The 13,834-nt window shown below is 36.2% G+C and overlaps 3 long non-coding RNA genes across 3 annotated transcripts in view; all 3 read left to right on the top strand.

Annotated features, from left to right (window-relative positions):
- The window catches only part of LOC149136187 (uncharacterized), a 100,015-nt gene that overhangs the window by 74,306 nt on the left and 11,875 nt on the right, over positions 1-13,834 (top strand). The gene's annotated exons all lie outside the window — the stretch shown is intronic.
- On the top strand, positions 459-2,737 carry LOC149136188 (uncharacterized). The gene is made up of 2 exons (XR_016241626.1): positions 459-1,072; positions 1,810-2,737. It is a non-coding gene; the product is annotated as an uncharacterized LOC149136188 (long non-coding RNA).
- The window catches only part of LOC149136186 (uncharacterized), a 42,465-nt gene continuing 33,813 nt past the window's right edge, over positions 5,183-13,834 (top strand). The window contains exon 1 of the long non-coding RNA XR_016241628.1: positions 5,183-5,405. This is a non-coding gene — a long non-coding RNA (uncharacterized LOC149136186). The remainder of the gene's footprint in view (positions 5,406-13,834) is intronic.

Genomic DNA, 13,834 nt, shown 5'->3' with positions numbered 1-13,834 from the left:
ATAGCTTAATAGTTAGAGTATTCGGTTCATGATCGTTTGGTCGTGAGTTCAATTCCGGGCGACGCGTTGTGTCCTTGAGAAAGACACTTTATTTCACATTGCTCCAGTCCACTCAGCTGGCAAAACTGAGTAGTACCTATATTTCAAAGGGCCAACCTTGTTACATTGTGTCACGCTGAATCTCCCTGAGAACTACCTTAAGGGTTCGCATGTCTGTGGAATGCTCAGCCACTTACTCGTTAATTTTATGAGCAAGCTGTTCCGTTGAACAGATCAACTGAAACACTCGTCGTCGTAACCAACGGAACGCCAGGTTAGGGGTTACGTTCTGAGTTCAAATTCCATCGAGGTTGACTTTACCTTTCATCCTTTCAGGGTCGATAAATTAAGCACCAGTCAAGTACTGGGGTCGATCTGATCAACTTCCCCCTTCCCCAGATGTTACTGACCTTGTGCCAAAAATTTGAAACCAATATCATGAGTTGTTAAGGCGGTGAGCTGGCAGAATCGTTAACACACCGGGCGAAATGTTTAATGACATTTCGTCCGTCTTCATGTTCTGGGTTCAAATTCCACGAAGGTCGTCTTCGTCTTTCATCCTTTCGGAGTCGATAAAATAAGTATAATCGACTAACTCCCAGCCCTGAAAATGCTGGACTTGTGCCAAACTTTGAAATCAATATTACCAGTTGTTAAGGCGGTGAGCTGGCAGAGTTGTTAGCACGCCGGACAAAGTGTTGACTTTGCCATTAATTCTTTCGAAATTACTGACCTTGTACCAATATTAAGAGTGGTCGGTTGAAAATGGAAGAGGCTATTTGTAAACAAGGGTGTTCTTATTACAGATAAAGGAAGTTTAAATTGAAGGAAATGTTGAATATAAAGGATATAATGTGTTATGAGATACCGTTAAACGTGTCGAATTATTAGTGATAGCATTTGCATTGATAGACTATGTCATTAAGTCTGAGGGGTTAATGCAGTTACAATCAATATTCCTGTATATATTCCAGTAATTAGTAAAGTCGAGCTTTTTTGTGGGTATCTGGAAACCAAGTTTTGTGAAAAAATGGTATAATATGATATAATATAATATTTTATAATATAATATATTAGTATTTTGTTAAAATTTCTAAAATATCTGGGATATATATGCAGTGTTTTCTAAGGAGGTGGAAGACTGGTCCAGCTTTTTTATTAACAACAGTTAAGATAAATGATAAATTGTACTTCATTGTTCTATTTCTACTGTTAATGAGTGATAGACGCTACGTAGTAAATTTTCTCTTTATGACTGCTTCTAGGGCTTCGTTATAGTATGGTGTTGTTTCATTAAAGATTTGTATTAGCCAAGAAGTTGGAAATTCTAAGCGAATTAGTCTTAGCTAAATTATCAATTATATCTTAGGATTGATCACAGACGAAGTGCATATCGTTTGATGGCTATCTTGTTTATTAAGAGGACTATAAGGTTCAATAGAGTAGTCAAACGTTACATCTTGGAAGTCTACCTTGTGAAAACTGGATTCAACAATGAAAGTAGTACCTTGAAGAATACATGTTAGTCCTTTCTGATTTTGACAGTCCTCAATAATTTACAATTATTCAACAGCAAGAGGCCATAATCTCAGAATAGGTCTCTTTCTAAGTGTTAGAATTTAGTGAACATACTTTTCCTTCATATACTCTTTTCTTTTCATATGCTCCTCCTGTTCTGCTTTCTCCTCTTCCTTCTTCATCTTCCTCTCTTTCTTTTCTTCTTTCTGCCTCCTGTTTTCATTCTATCTCTTCTCCTTTTTTATTCCTCAGATACAATTTACTTACAAGACGGCTGGTAACCTAATTTCTGGTCTAATATCACTTGTAGTGACCAACCAATTTATTTTTTTACGAGATTGGGGAGCGGTAACATAATAGGCCACTTGCCAGATTTTCATCATTTTTCTCTCAACTCCAAACCAGGAAGTATGATGTAGCCATAATGAATTGTATCATCTTTCCTGCTAATATAAACGTTGTGTTCCTCCTCGTGACTCCTTTTCAAGTCATTAGACCAACCAATTTTTTTATCATCAAACAAGACTTTGCAAAGCTAAAACAGAAGTACTGCAGATCTAGTTTTTTTGTTTTTTTTCCCCCATTTTTTGCTAGAGGTACGCTCAAAGTATCCTCTTTGCCTATATTATGTTGGGCAAAGAAAATATCCTTGGAAATTCTGAAATTTAAGGAAATTCAAAAGTGGGGCATAATAGGTCACTTGCGGTGGGGGAGGGTATAATGGATCACTTAAGACATAGGACGCAGAGTTCTATAAATAGAAGAAATGAAGATTTAAAGAAGTCTTCCATACTCTACAAATATGTGGCAGAATGTTAAAGTGTTTTATCAGCATTGTTACATGTAACTATTGATATTTACACAAAATCAATGGAGCGGTAAGACGATTGCATCGTTATTTCAAGAGGAAAAGAGAGAAAATGCACTAAAGAAGCAACAAAAGTCTAAGAGTGGAAAGGAAAGAAAGTCACTTGCTCCAAAATGTCAGAAAACAAGTGGTACAGAGTATAACAATAGTGATGGTGAGCATGGTAGTGCAGATGATTCAGAGGAAGAGGATGCTGAGTGCTCCATCTGCAAGAGACTCTGGAGCAGATACAAAGGCGGGGGGAACGAGGTTTGGTTGCTGTGTGACATTTATAATGATTATGTTTGGTTACGTGTATTCCAAGGGGAACAGATGTTAACCAAGAGTTCTGCGAAAAATGTGCAGCTTAATCTGGGCTCCGTGTACCGAATGGGGACATTTTCATGGTGAATTTAACCTTGCAAATGACTGTTGTTCTGTAAATATGAATACTGTTGTTTTCTTTATTTTAATGAAGATTGAGTCTTTTCTTTTACTTCGGATGTCTCTCACATGTTTCTTTACCGATTGTTTTCAACATTAACCTACTATTTGTTATACTTTCATCCAAATACTGCTCTGAATTTTGCTCCATTTGTGGATGACATATTATGCCCAACCAAATATAGAAATTTCAGATTCAGTCAAATATGATTATGTGTATATGAAACGCGCATTCAAAATTGCCTCTCAATCTTCATGCGTTCTCATCAGAATCATGATGCACTTTTTGAGATTGTAATTCCATGTTAACTAATACATATTGGTTTTTATGTGACATTGTTTTCAAAATTGGGGAAAATCGACTCATTATTTCACACCCCACCCAGTGTATATATTACTGCTAAAAGTGGAAGCATTCTTCTTCTCTTGTTTCTTCAACAAATTTATAAACATTTAATTATAGGCTTATGCATCTCAATATTATCTACATTATTCATGACTTTATAGCTACCCTTCCGTATTCGTTAAAAGAATTATATATTTATGTCACTTCACTTTACTTACAGAGGAATAAGCTACAAGTAATGCTCCACCCCCATCAAAACACTATTAGTCACTCACTACCCTTCACTTATATACTTTCATCTACTGTTCCCTATCTAACTAAATTCTTCTATATTTCATATCGGGCGACCCGACCGCCTACTGGGTGACAGGTCACGGAACATCTCAGAGCTACCCGACTTGACAACAGGTCGCCTGTCATTACATTTTCGCTCCACTGACCATTTCACCTAACACCTCCCGGTCTTTGGCGTGACTTCTCTCACCCATCAGATATCCTACCACTCGTCTTGAAAGGGAATAGGACCTCATTTTCTCTCTCCAAACATATATGCTTTGGGTTTGAATTCGCCATCTCAATTCCTTTAATCTCTTTTTCTCCCAGCCACGCTCCCTCACTTTATCACCTTCCTTTTTCCTTTCTCATCCCCTCTTTAGCTTGTTACCGTGCACCCCACTTTAAAAAGATTATTTAGTAAAAACCACTATATACGTTATAAATTTATTGAATAAAACTTGTAAAAAAATCTAGTAAAAAAATTAACAATGGAAGAATACTTATCGATATAATTTTTACCCCTCCTCGTTCCTGTGTAAATGGCAGCTCCCTCTGTCATGCGCTAAGTATTATGGGAATAACATAAAATAAAATACTCTGAAAAATTCTCTAAGACTAATAATATTAGAGAGGTTGAATTCAAGGGGAGATAATAACTAGAAATATGTTATACTCTTAAATCTAGCTGTAACTGGATTTTTTAGTGTTTCAGATTTAGAGGTTTATGTTAGATTAAATGTGGCCTGTCTATTCCTTTTAAGGTAACATTCTTTAATAAATTCTTGGTTCCTGGTATATACGTATCTAATACTACTATAAAATTCTATTATAACTACATTTAACTATTTTCCTCATAAGTGTTTAAGAGATTACATACTGGGGGGATTAATTTTATATATTTTTCATTTTATTATACGTAAAGTTATTCTTATATCAGCATTTTGTTTTCTCTCTCTTCAATACTGTTCAGTAATACCTCTCTCGACTGAAGTATTTTCATAAACTTTGTTGTGCATAATAAGCACATTTTATTACCTATGCTATTTGACTTCGCTCTACAAACGATATTCCAGTTAAGGGTGTATTCTATTTTAATAGGTTTCAACTCTCATGTGTATTTACTTAGACCTGTCGAATTTATTAATTTGGGATTTTTGAACGCCTGATTATGTTGGGAAATTCTTTTAATTTCGTTCGCTGTGGAACCTATATATTCTTTCTTCTTATTATTATTAGAGGTTACTTTACATTTGTAAATTATATTATCTAGGTTACAATTATTATTAAGCCTACATTTGGATTTGAATTTCCCACCATTATCAGTCCTTCAAAAATCCCAAATTAATAAATTCGACAGGTCTAAGTAACTACATATGGGAGTTGAAATCTAATAAAATAGAATACATCCTTAATTGGAATATCATTTGTAGAGCGAAGTCATATAGAATAGGTAATAAAATGTGCTTATTATGCACAACAGAGTTTATGGAAATGCTTCAGTCGAGAGAGGTATTACTGAACAGTATTGAAGAGAGAGAAAACAAAATGCCAACATAAGAAAAACTTTATGTATAATAAAATAAAAAATATATAAAATTAATCCCCCCAGAATGTAATCTCTTAAACGCTTATGAGGAAGATAGTTAAATATAGTTATAATAGAATTTTATAGTAGTATTAGATACGGATATACCAGGAACCAATAATTTATTAAAGAATGTTACCTTAAAAGGAATAGACAGGGCACATTTAATCTAACATAAATCTCTCTAAATCTTAAACACTATAAAAAATCCAGTTACAGCTAATTTATGAGTATAACATATTTCTAGTTATTATCTCCCCTTGAATTCAACCTTGATAAACACCCTACCAGCGCAGAAAATACGCGTAGCGTTGATTAAAATATCTTCTTTCCCCACAGGCTAATAATAGGTAAGTTATATATATTTTTCAAATAATTTTATTGTATTTTATAGTAGTTTTTTTAAACGCTTATATTATTTTATTGGATATAACTTTCTGTGTGTATTCCATATAATAAGGTTATCCTGAAATAGTTAGTTGCGGTTCTATTGGTAAAATCCCAAATTTATAATAATACATACATACATATACATATATATATATATATATATATATATATATATATATATATATATATATATATATATATATACTTGTGTATATGTTTAAATGCTGTTTAAATATGTGTATCCATGTCTACGCAAATGCACAAACCAACGTGGGTGTGTATGTGGTGTACGTACGTGTGTTTGTGTGTGTGTGTGTGTGTTTGTGTGTGTGTGTGTTCTTTACAATGAACAAGCGGAAGAAATGCTCAATACATAGTGCAAAATATATAGTAGTGGCTTGGTAGAATAAATAGAACAAAGGCCTCATTACCCTATAATATCTGTCTCAGCTCGTTGTATTCGTGTTGTTATGCTTGCGACGACACAGTGATGCCAAACTGTATCGGTCTTTACTTTCTTTGTGGACCAAAATATCGGTGGCTTGCAGTGGCAAGTTTAAAATATGTGCAACAGCTGGCTGTGTGTGAAATAGTCTGCTTCTCATGTTGAGTCCCACTGTGTGTCACCTTAGACAAGTGTCTTCCACTACAGCAGTGGTTCTCACCAAAGGTCCATATCACCCTCGGGGGTCCATATAAGATTTTGTTATTAAAATTTATATGCAATAAAACTGTGTACAATACACAAAGTATTTTAACAATTTTAATGATATTTTTTAATAATATTTGATTATAAAAATACAATAGGATTCTTTTTCAAACATCGAATGGCTATGATGGTCCACCCAAGTAAAAATAGGAATAAAAGGGTTCCACAGACAGAAAAATGGCGTGTAAGTGGATTCGGTAGAAGCCCGTCGTGTGTCAAGCCGCGTGTGTGTCTTCGTCTGTCTTGGCCTTCAGAACCACCATCACTGCTAGACAACTGATGTTGATGTGTTTATGTCCACGTAAATTTAGCGGTTCGACAAAAAAGACCAACAGAATAAGTATCAGACTTTCAAAAAATAAGTACTGGTGTCGATTTGTTCGATTAAACTTCTACATGGAGGTGCCCCAGCATGGCCACAGTCTAATGAATGAAATACGTCAATGTTAAAGACCTGCGGGATCTTTGTGGTTTTCGTCACTGTTTACGATTTTGTTCCAATTGTCTTCAACTTTGGTATATACTCTTTACTCTCTCTTTTACTCTTACTTGTTTCAGTCATTTGACTACGGCCATGCTGGAGCACCGCCTTTTGTCGAACAAATCGACCCCAGGACTTATTCTTTGTAAACCTAGTAGTTATTCTATCGATATCTTTTGCCGAACCGCTAAGTTACAGGGACGTAAACACACCAACGTCGGTTGTCAAGCGATGTGGAGGGACAAACACAGACACACAAAAACATATACACATATATATATATATATATATATATATATATACGACGGGCTTCTTTCAATTTCCGTCTACCAAATCCACTCACAGGGCTTTGGTCGGCCCGAAGACACTTGTCCAAGGTGCCATGCAGTGGCACTGAACCCAGAACCATGTGGTTGATAAGCAAGCTACTTACCACACACCCACTCCTGCGCCTATAGATTGTTTTGTATACTAATTATGAAAATGAAATTTATTTTTCTTATAAATCCATAATCAAAGAGTTATTAGCCTTTAAAATTTGCAAAATTTGGGTATTTTAGCCAATCAGAAGTGAATATTTAACATATCACCGTGGCGAAAATTTCTATTTCCATAGTAACCAAAGCATAGAAGCACAGCGTGTTGCATAGCTGATTGCAAAGAACTGTTTCCATAGTAACCAAAGATGCTGCACATGCGTACAAGAAGGAGAAGGAGATACGAGAAAGATAATTTATTTTATAAAATCCTAGTTAAATATTCTGACATGCCTGTGCACTCCTCCTCCCCACTGATGATGGAAGAGGCAGTGAACGTGCTGTTTTCTGATTGGCTAAAAATTCTGAAAATTATCAAACTTTGAATACCTGTAACATTTTTGCAAAATTTTTCCAGAACAAATGAATAACAATATGTCAGTACGTATGTGTGCGCACCCACCAATTTTTTGTTTTTCTTTCACATTAAATTGTGATATAATCGTAAGGGTATTTGTACAAAACTTTATGAAAAAAAAAATACCTGTTCTTCTGAAAGTTATGAAGAAAGAAAGCCGACTCGTGAATTTTCCGAGCCTCTTCTGTCTTTTTCCTTTCACAGCTAATTCCGATATAATCGGAATCTACATTGTCTGAAACGCATTTGTAGAAAATTTTATTAAAAAATATCTATTCTTCTGAAAGTTATGAGGAAGCAAATTTTTTTGGTGGGGAGGGGGCACAATTGTGTAGTTGTGCCAAAATAGATAGACAAAATGCACATATACATGTATATATGTATGTAGGTATGTTTATTGAGGAGACGCAATGGCTTAGTGGTTAGGGCAGCGGACTCGCGGTCATAGGATCGTGGTTTCGATTCCCAGACCGGGCGTTGTGAGTGTTTATTGAGCGAAAACACCAAAAGCTCCACGAGGCTCCGGCAGGGGATGGTGGCGAACCCTGCTGTACTCTTTCACCACAACTTTCTCTCACTCTTACTTCCTGTTTCAGTTGTGCCTGTAATTCAAAGGGTCACACTGTGTCACGCTGAATATCCCGAGAACTACGTTAAGGGTACACGTGTCTGTGGAGTGCTCAGCCACTTGCATGTTAATTTCACGAGCAGGCTGTTCCGTTGATCGGATCAACTGGAACCCTCGACATCGTAAGCGACGGAGTGCCAACAATAACAGGTATGTTTATTAGTATGTGAAGTACGGGTCGTCAATTGGGAAAGAGATGCTTGTCATCGCTACAATTGAAGAAAACAAATACAGGAAGGAATGAATGTTTTTTAAAAAAAGGAAGTGCATTTTCAGGCATGATTTAGAATGCATGAGAACGCACCACCAGTGTAGTGAATGTCAGAAGCTTGTTCTGCATTATTTGCAAACGTTTGTGTTTGTGCATTAGTCACCATCAGAGTCACAAGTGTACGAGTAAATTTATCTGGGTGCACAATGGTCAGTGATGGTCTTCTTCGGTCACGAGTGGACAGCCATCATCATCATGTATATGTGCATATATATATGCATGAATCTATTCGAATACATACTTACACACACACACAGATACACACATATGTATACTCTCTTTTACTCTTTTACTTGTTGCAGTCATTTGACTGCGGCCATGCTGGAGCACCGCCTTTAGTCGAGCAAATCGACCCCGGGCCGTATTCCTTGTAAGCCTAGTACTTATTCTATCAGTCTCTTTTGCCGAACCACTAAGTTACGGGGACATAAACAAACCAGCATCGGTTGTCAAGCAATGCTAGGGGGACAAACACAGACACACAAACAGACACACACACATATATACATATATACGACGGGCTTCTTTCAGTTTCCGTCTACCAAATCCACTCACAAGGCTTTGGTCGGCCCGAGGCTATAGTAGAAGACACTTGCTCAAGATGTCAGGCAGTGAGACTGAACCCGGAACTATGCGGTTGGTAAGCAAGCTACATGTATATAAATTTTACATTTAATCCATAGCAAAATATTTGTTGTTTTGGCACGAGACTCAAGAACTGTCTGTGACATATGACTTAGCTGGTTATATAGGGAACCGAGGTGTAAAGAATGATATACAGAAGGGTAAGAAATTAAAAGAATGTTGGGAATGGACGGTGCGGATGATGTCATAAGGGCTTGTAATGGTGCTCCTAAAAATGGTCTGTGAGGCTCTTGAGATTCCATATAAAATTTTGTTATTAAAATTTATGTGCAACGGTGTGCTTATACGACTACAATACATAAAATATTTTCACAATTTTTCATACAATTCTCAATAATATTTAATTATAAAAATGCAGTAGGCGCAGGCGTGGCTGTATGGTAATGAGCTTGCTTCGTAATCGCATGGTTCCGTGTTCAGTCCCATTGCGTGGCACCGTGGGCTATTGTCTCCTACTATTGTCTCAGGCCGACCAAAGCCTTGTGGATGGATTTGATAGACGGAAACTGAAAGAAGCCCGTCGTATATATAGGTGTGTTGTGGAGGTGTATCTTTGAGTCTCTGTTTGTCCAACCACCACCGCTTAAGAACGGGTGTTGGTATGTTTATGAGCCCGTACCTTAGCAGTTCGGCAAAAGAGATCGATAAAATAAGTACCAGGCTTTAAAAAAAATAGGTACTGGGGTCGGTTTATTTGACTAAATATTCTTCAAAGCGGAGCCCCAGCATGACCGCAGTCGAATGACTGAAACAAGTAAAAGACAAAGGATTTTTAAAAAAAACATCAAACGGTTATAAAGATTCGTCCGAGAGAAACTGGAATCAAAAGGCGGTGAGCTGGCAGAAACGTTAGCGCGCCGGGCGAAATGCTTAGCGGTATTTCGTCTGGCATTACGTTCTGAGTTCAAATTCCGCCAAGGTCGACTTTGCCTTTCATCCTTTCGGGGTCGATGAATTAAGTACCAGTTACGCACTGAGGTCGATGTAATCAACTTAATCCCTTTGTCTGTCCTTGTTTGTCCCCTCTATGTTTAGCCCCTTTTGGGCGATAAGGAAATAAGAAACTGGAAACAAAAGGGGTCCATAGACAAAAAATGGTTGACAACCACTAGGCTAAAGGGATGAAGATGATGGTGAGTGTTGATGGTTGTATACCGGGTGTTAATGATATTAGAAAGATAGTAGGGATAGATGCTCGCCCTGATGGTGCGTGTACGAAGTCATGGGTGTGTGTTTTATATCGCGGTATGTACGTTGGTTGTTTGTGCTGCTGGCTGTGTGGGTGGTGATAACGAATATGAGAACAAACGAACATGTTGACACTGGTGAGAAACAGAGTGGCAAACGAGGTGAGGAGGGTTTAAATCGGCTGTAGTTCTAGCAAAATGGTGGTGGTGGTGGTGGTGGTAGTTGAGGTGGTTTGGTGGCAAGGATGCTAGTGTTAGCTAAGACGGTGGTAGATGTGTTCGTTTGTAGCGGGTGGGGCGAGACAATAAAACAAACAAGTGATACATGAGTTCACAAATACACAATCAGAACGCAGCACGGTTGCCTGGCATTAACAATAAAATAAGAGTGCCAGGACATACGAATGTCAAACATACATGTACGTGCATTACACATGCGCACACACATGCGCACTCACATATGGACACACACGCATTTACATACATCTACATAATTATATATATAGGTGCTGACGTGGCTGTGTGGTAAGAAGCTTGCTTCCTAACCATATAGTTCCGGGTTCAGTCCCACTGCGTGGCACCTTTGGCAAGTGTCTTTTATAGCCTCGGGCCGACTAAAGCCTTGTGAGTGGATTTGGTAGACGGAAACTGAAAGAAGCCCGTGGTGTATATATATATATATATATATATATATACGACCACCTTTTTTCACACCAGCCGCTGACCGGTTGCGTTCATCCACCTCCGACAATAAGGAGCAGTCGCCATATTCCCTTCCATATCGGCTAACTCTGATGAGCGTAAAGTTACATAATCGGATTGTTACCTAACACTCCATTGTATTCTTTACGCGAAACCGATTGGTAAGATCAGCCGTGATGAATATTTAATACTATACATTTCGGATAATATATATATATATATAAACTGTATGGAGTAAAAATCTAGGTTCCTGGTAAGGTATAGATATAGGGTATTTCCAACACGCCATTCAACCCAAGTTCTGGGCTACCAACGCTGTCGGAATCCAGACTAATACCGAAATTCTTCAGGTGTAGAAAATCCTGATTTCACTTCGAACATGAAATAGCTTTGAAAGCGATTGTAACTGATCATTAAAGATGTGCTATTATTTGGATTACGAACGGAAACGTGAAACTCTGAGTAACAGTCTTTGTGATATTTTTTTGCTGCGTTTTTATAAAGTACACGCGCACACACACACACACACACACACACACGCACACACACACAAAATATATATAATCTATCTATTTATGTGTGCGTCGATATACCACATTCGAGATTAAAATTGTATGAAAAGTTGCGAGTGCTGTGAAACTGAACCCCCTATCCACTGGAAATATAGGTAAAAGTCTGAGCTGAGATTTTCTTCGATCTCCCCAAATTCGCTTGAACACGTCACCACAGTGGAAGGGAACTCAACGGAATGATTCTGGATATTTTAACCCATTACCTCCCATAATTCTATTAACTGGAATTTTTGTACGAAGCTTTGATTTCTAGCATAAAACAGCCTTAGAAACACGCTGGAATGATCAAAATAACATTTTAAATAGAAATAAGCGAGATATTGGGTGAAAAATTAGCAAACCTCATTTGAATATCAGAGAAATATACCTAGTAGATATAGCAAAAGGGTTAGATATGTGTAAATATTGACAGATAATTACGAAATTTGTAATTTTTAAGTGATCCCATATGAGATCACTGGTAGGTAATGGGTTAAGCAGATCTCGTTTCTTATGTAACTGGGAATTCCTTCGGGAAATTCTCGAGAAAGACTTTGGCTATGTGTCGACAAGTGGAGATTTTCCTGCTGTATTTTAAATAAGAACGAATAGGGTAGCGTAAGATGTGGTTTTCTACTGTAAGAGAGAGTCTGCAACACTTTTATCCCTTTTATATTGATGTGTCCCAAAAAATACATGCAGCAGCTTAACAGTTCGTTCTGTCATCGCTTCTTGGAAAACCGCACAATATTTTACAAAGCATATTTGGAAAGTAAGAAGTCAAAGAATAGAAAAAAAGCCAGACGACTATATTCGTAACATTAACATTTGTTAACTCTCTTCCTTTTTCTGCAGTTTAGTCTAATTTTCCTTCCGTTATTAATACTGTCACATCCTTGAAGAGTATGAATTTAGATTCGTTTGTCTCGCATTCCTGGCCATAACATCTGTTGATTCCCTTCCGGCCTTCCGTTAACTATGGTTATATATTTCAGGGATGAAATAGTAGGATCAAAGGCAATGTTTGGCTTCGGAGAAATTTAATCTCAGAATATAAAGACCTGAAAGAATTACCGTAAAAACTTTTCACCGACCATCAAATGATTCTACCAACCTAACGCCCTTTTTATTTGTTACTTACAAAGGCAAACGCCATAGGTTTTGAGGGCGGTGAATAGTCGATTATACCGAACCCAGCATTCGATTTGTGCCTTATTTGATCGATCTTTTGAGCTGGGATAGAAAGGAAAAATTGAAATCGACTGAATTAGAACTTAGAGCGTAAATTGTCATAACTGATTACTGCAAACCATTTTTCTGATGCTCTAACAATTTTGCCAGTCTAACACCCTAATAATAATAATAATAATAATAATAATAATAATAATAATAATAATAATAATAATAATAATAATAATAATAATAATAATAATAATAATAATAATAATAATAATAATAATAATAATAATAATAATAATAATAATAATAATAATAATAATAATAATAATAATAATAATAATAATAATAATAATAATAATAATAATAATAATAATAATAATAATAATAATAATAATAATAATAATAATAATAATAATAATAATAATAATAATAATAATAATAATAATAATAATAATAATAATAATAATAATAATAATAATAATAATAATAATAATAATAATAATAATAATAATAATAATAATAATAATAATAATAATAATAATAATAATAATAATAATAATAATAATAATAATAATAATAATAATAATAATAATAATAATAATAATAATAATAATAATAATAATAATAATAATAATAATAATCTTTTACTTCTTTCAGTCATTTGACTGTGGCCATGCTGGAGTACCGCCTTTAGTCGAGCAAATCGACCCCAGGACTTATTCTTTGGAAGCCTAGTACTTATTATCTCGGTCTCTTTTGCCGAACCGCTAAGTTACGGGGACGTAAACACACTAGCATCGGTTGTCAAGCGATGTTGGGGGGACAAACACAGGCACACAAACATATACACACACACGCACACACACACACACACACACACACACACACACACACACACACACATATATATATATATATATATATATATATATATATATACGACGGGCTTCTTTCAGTTTCCGTCTACCAATTCCACTTGCTCAAGGTGCCACGCATTGGGACTGAACCCGGAACCATGTGGTTGGTAAGAAAGCTACTTACCACATAGCCACTCCTACGCCTAATAATAATAATAATAATAATAATAATAATAATAATAAATGCCCTGATGCAGTACCAGGCAGTAGCTCTCATGGCTTCTC

Source organism: Octopus bimaculoides, chromosome 4, assembly GCF_046866305.1.
Source record: "Octopus bimaculoides isolate indiv1 chromosome 4, ASM4686630v1, whole genome shotgun sequence".
NCBI lineage: Eukaryota > Metazoa > Mollusca > Cephalopoda > Octopoda > Octopodidae > Octopus > Octopus bimaculoides.
This window is presented reverse-complemented; position numbering and strand designations above follow the sequence as displayed.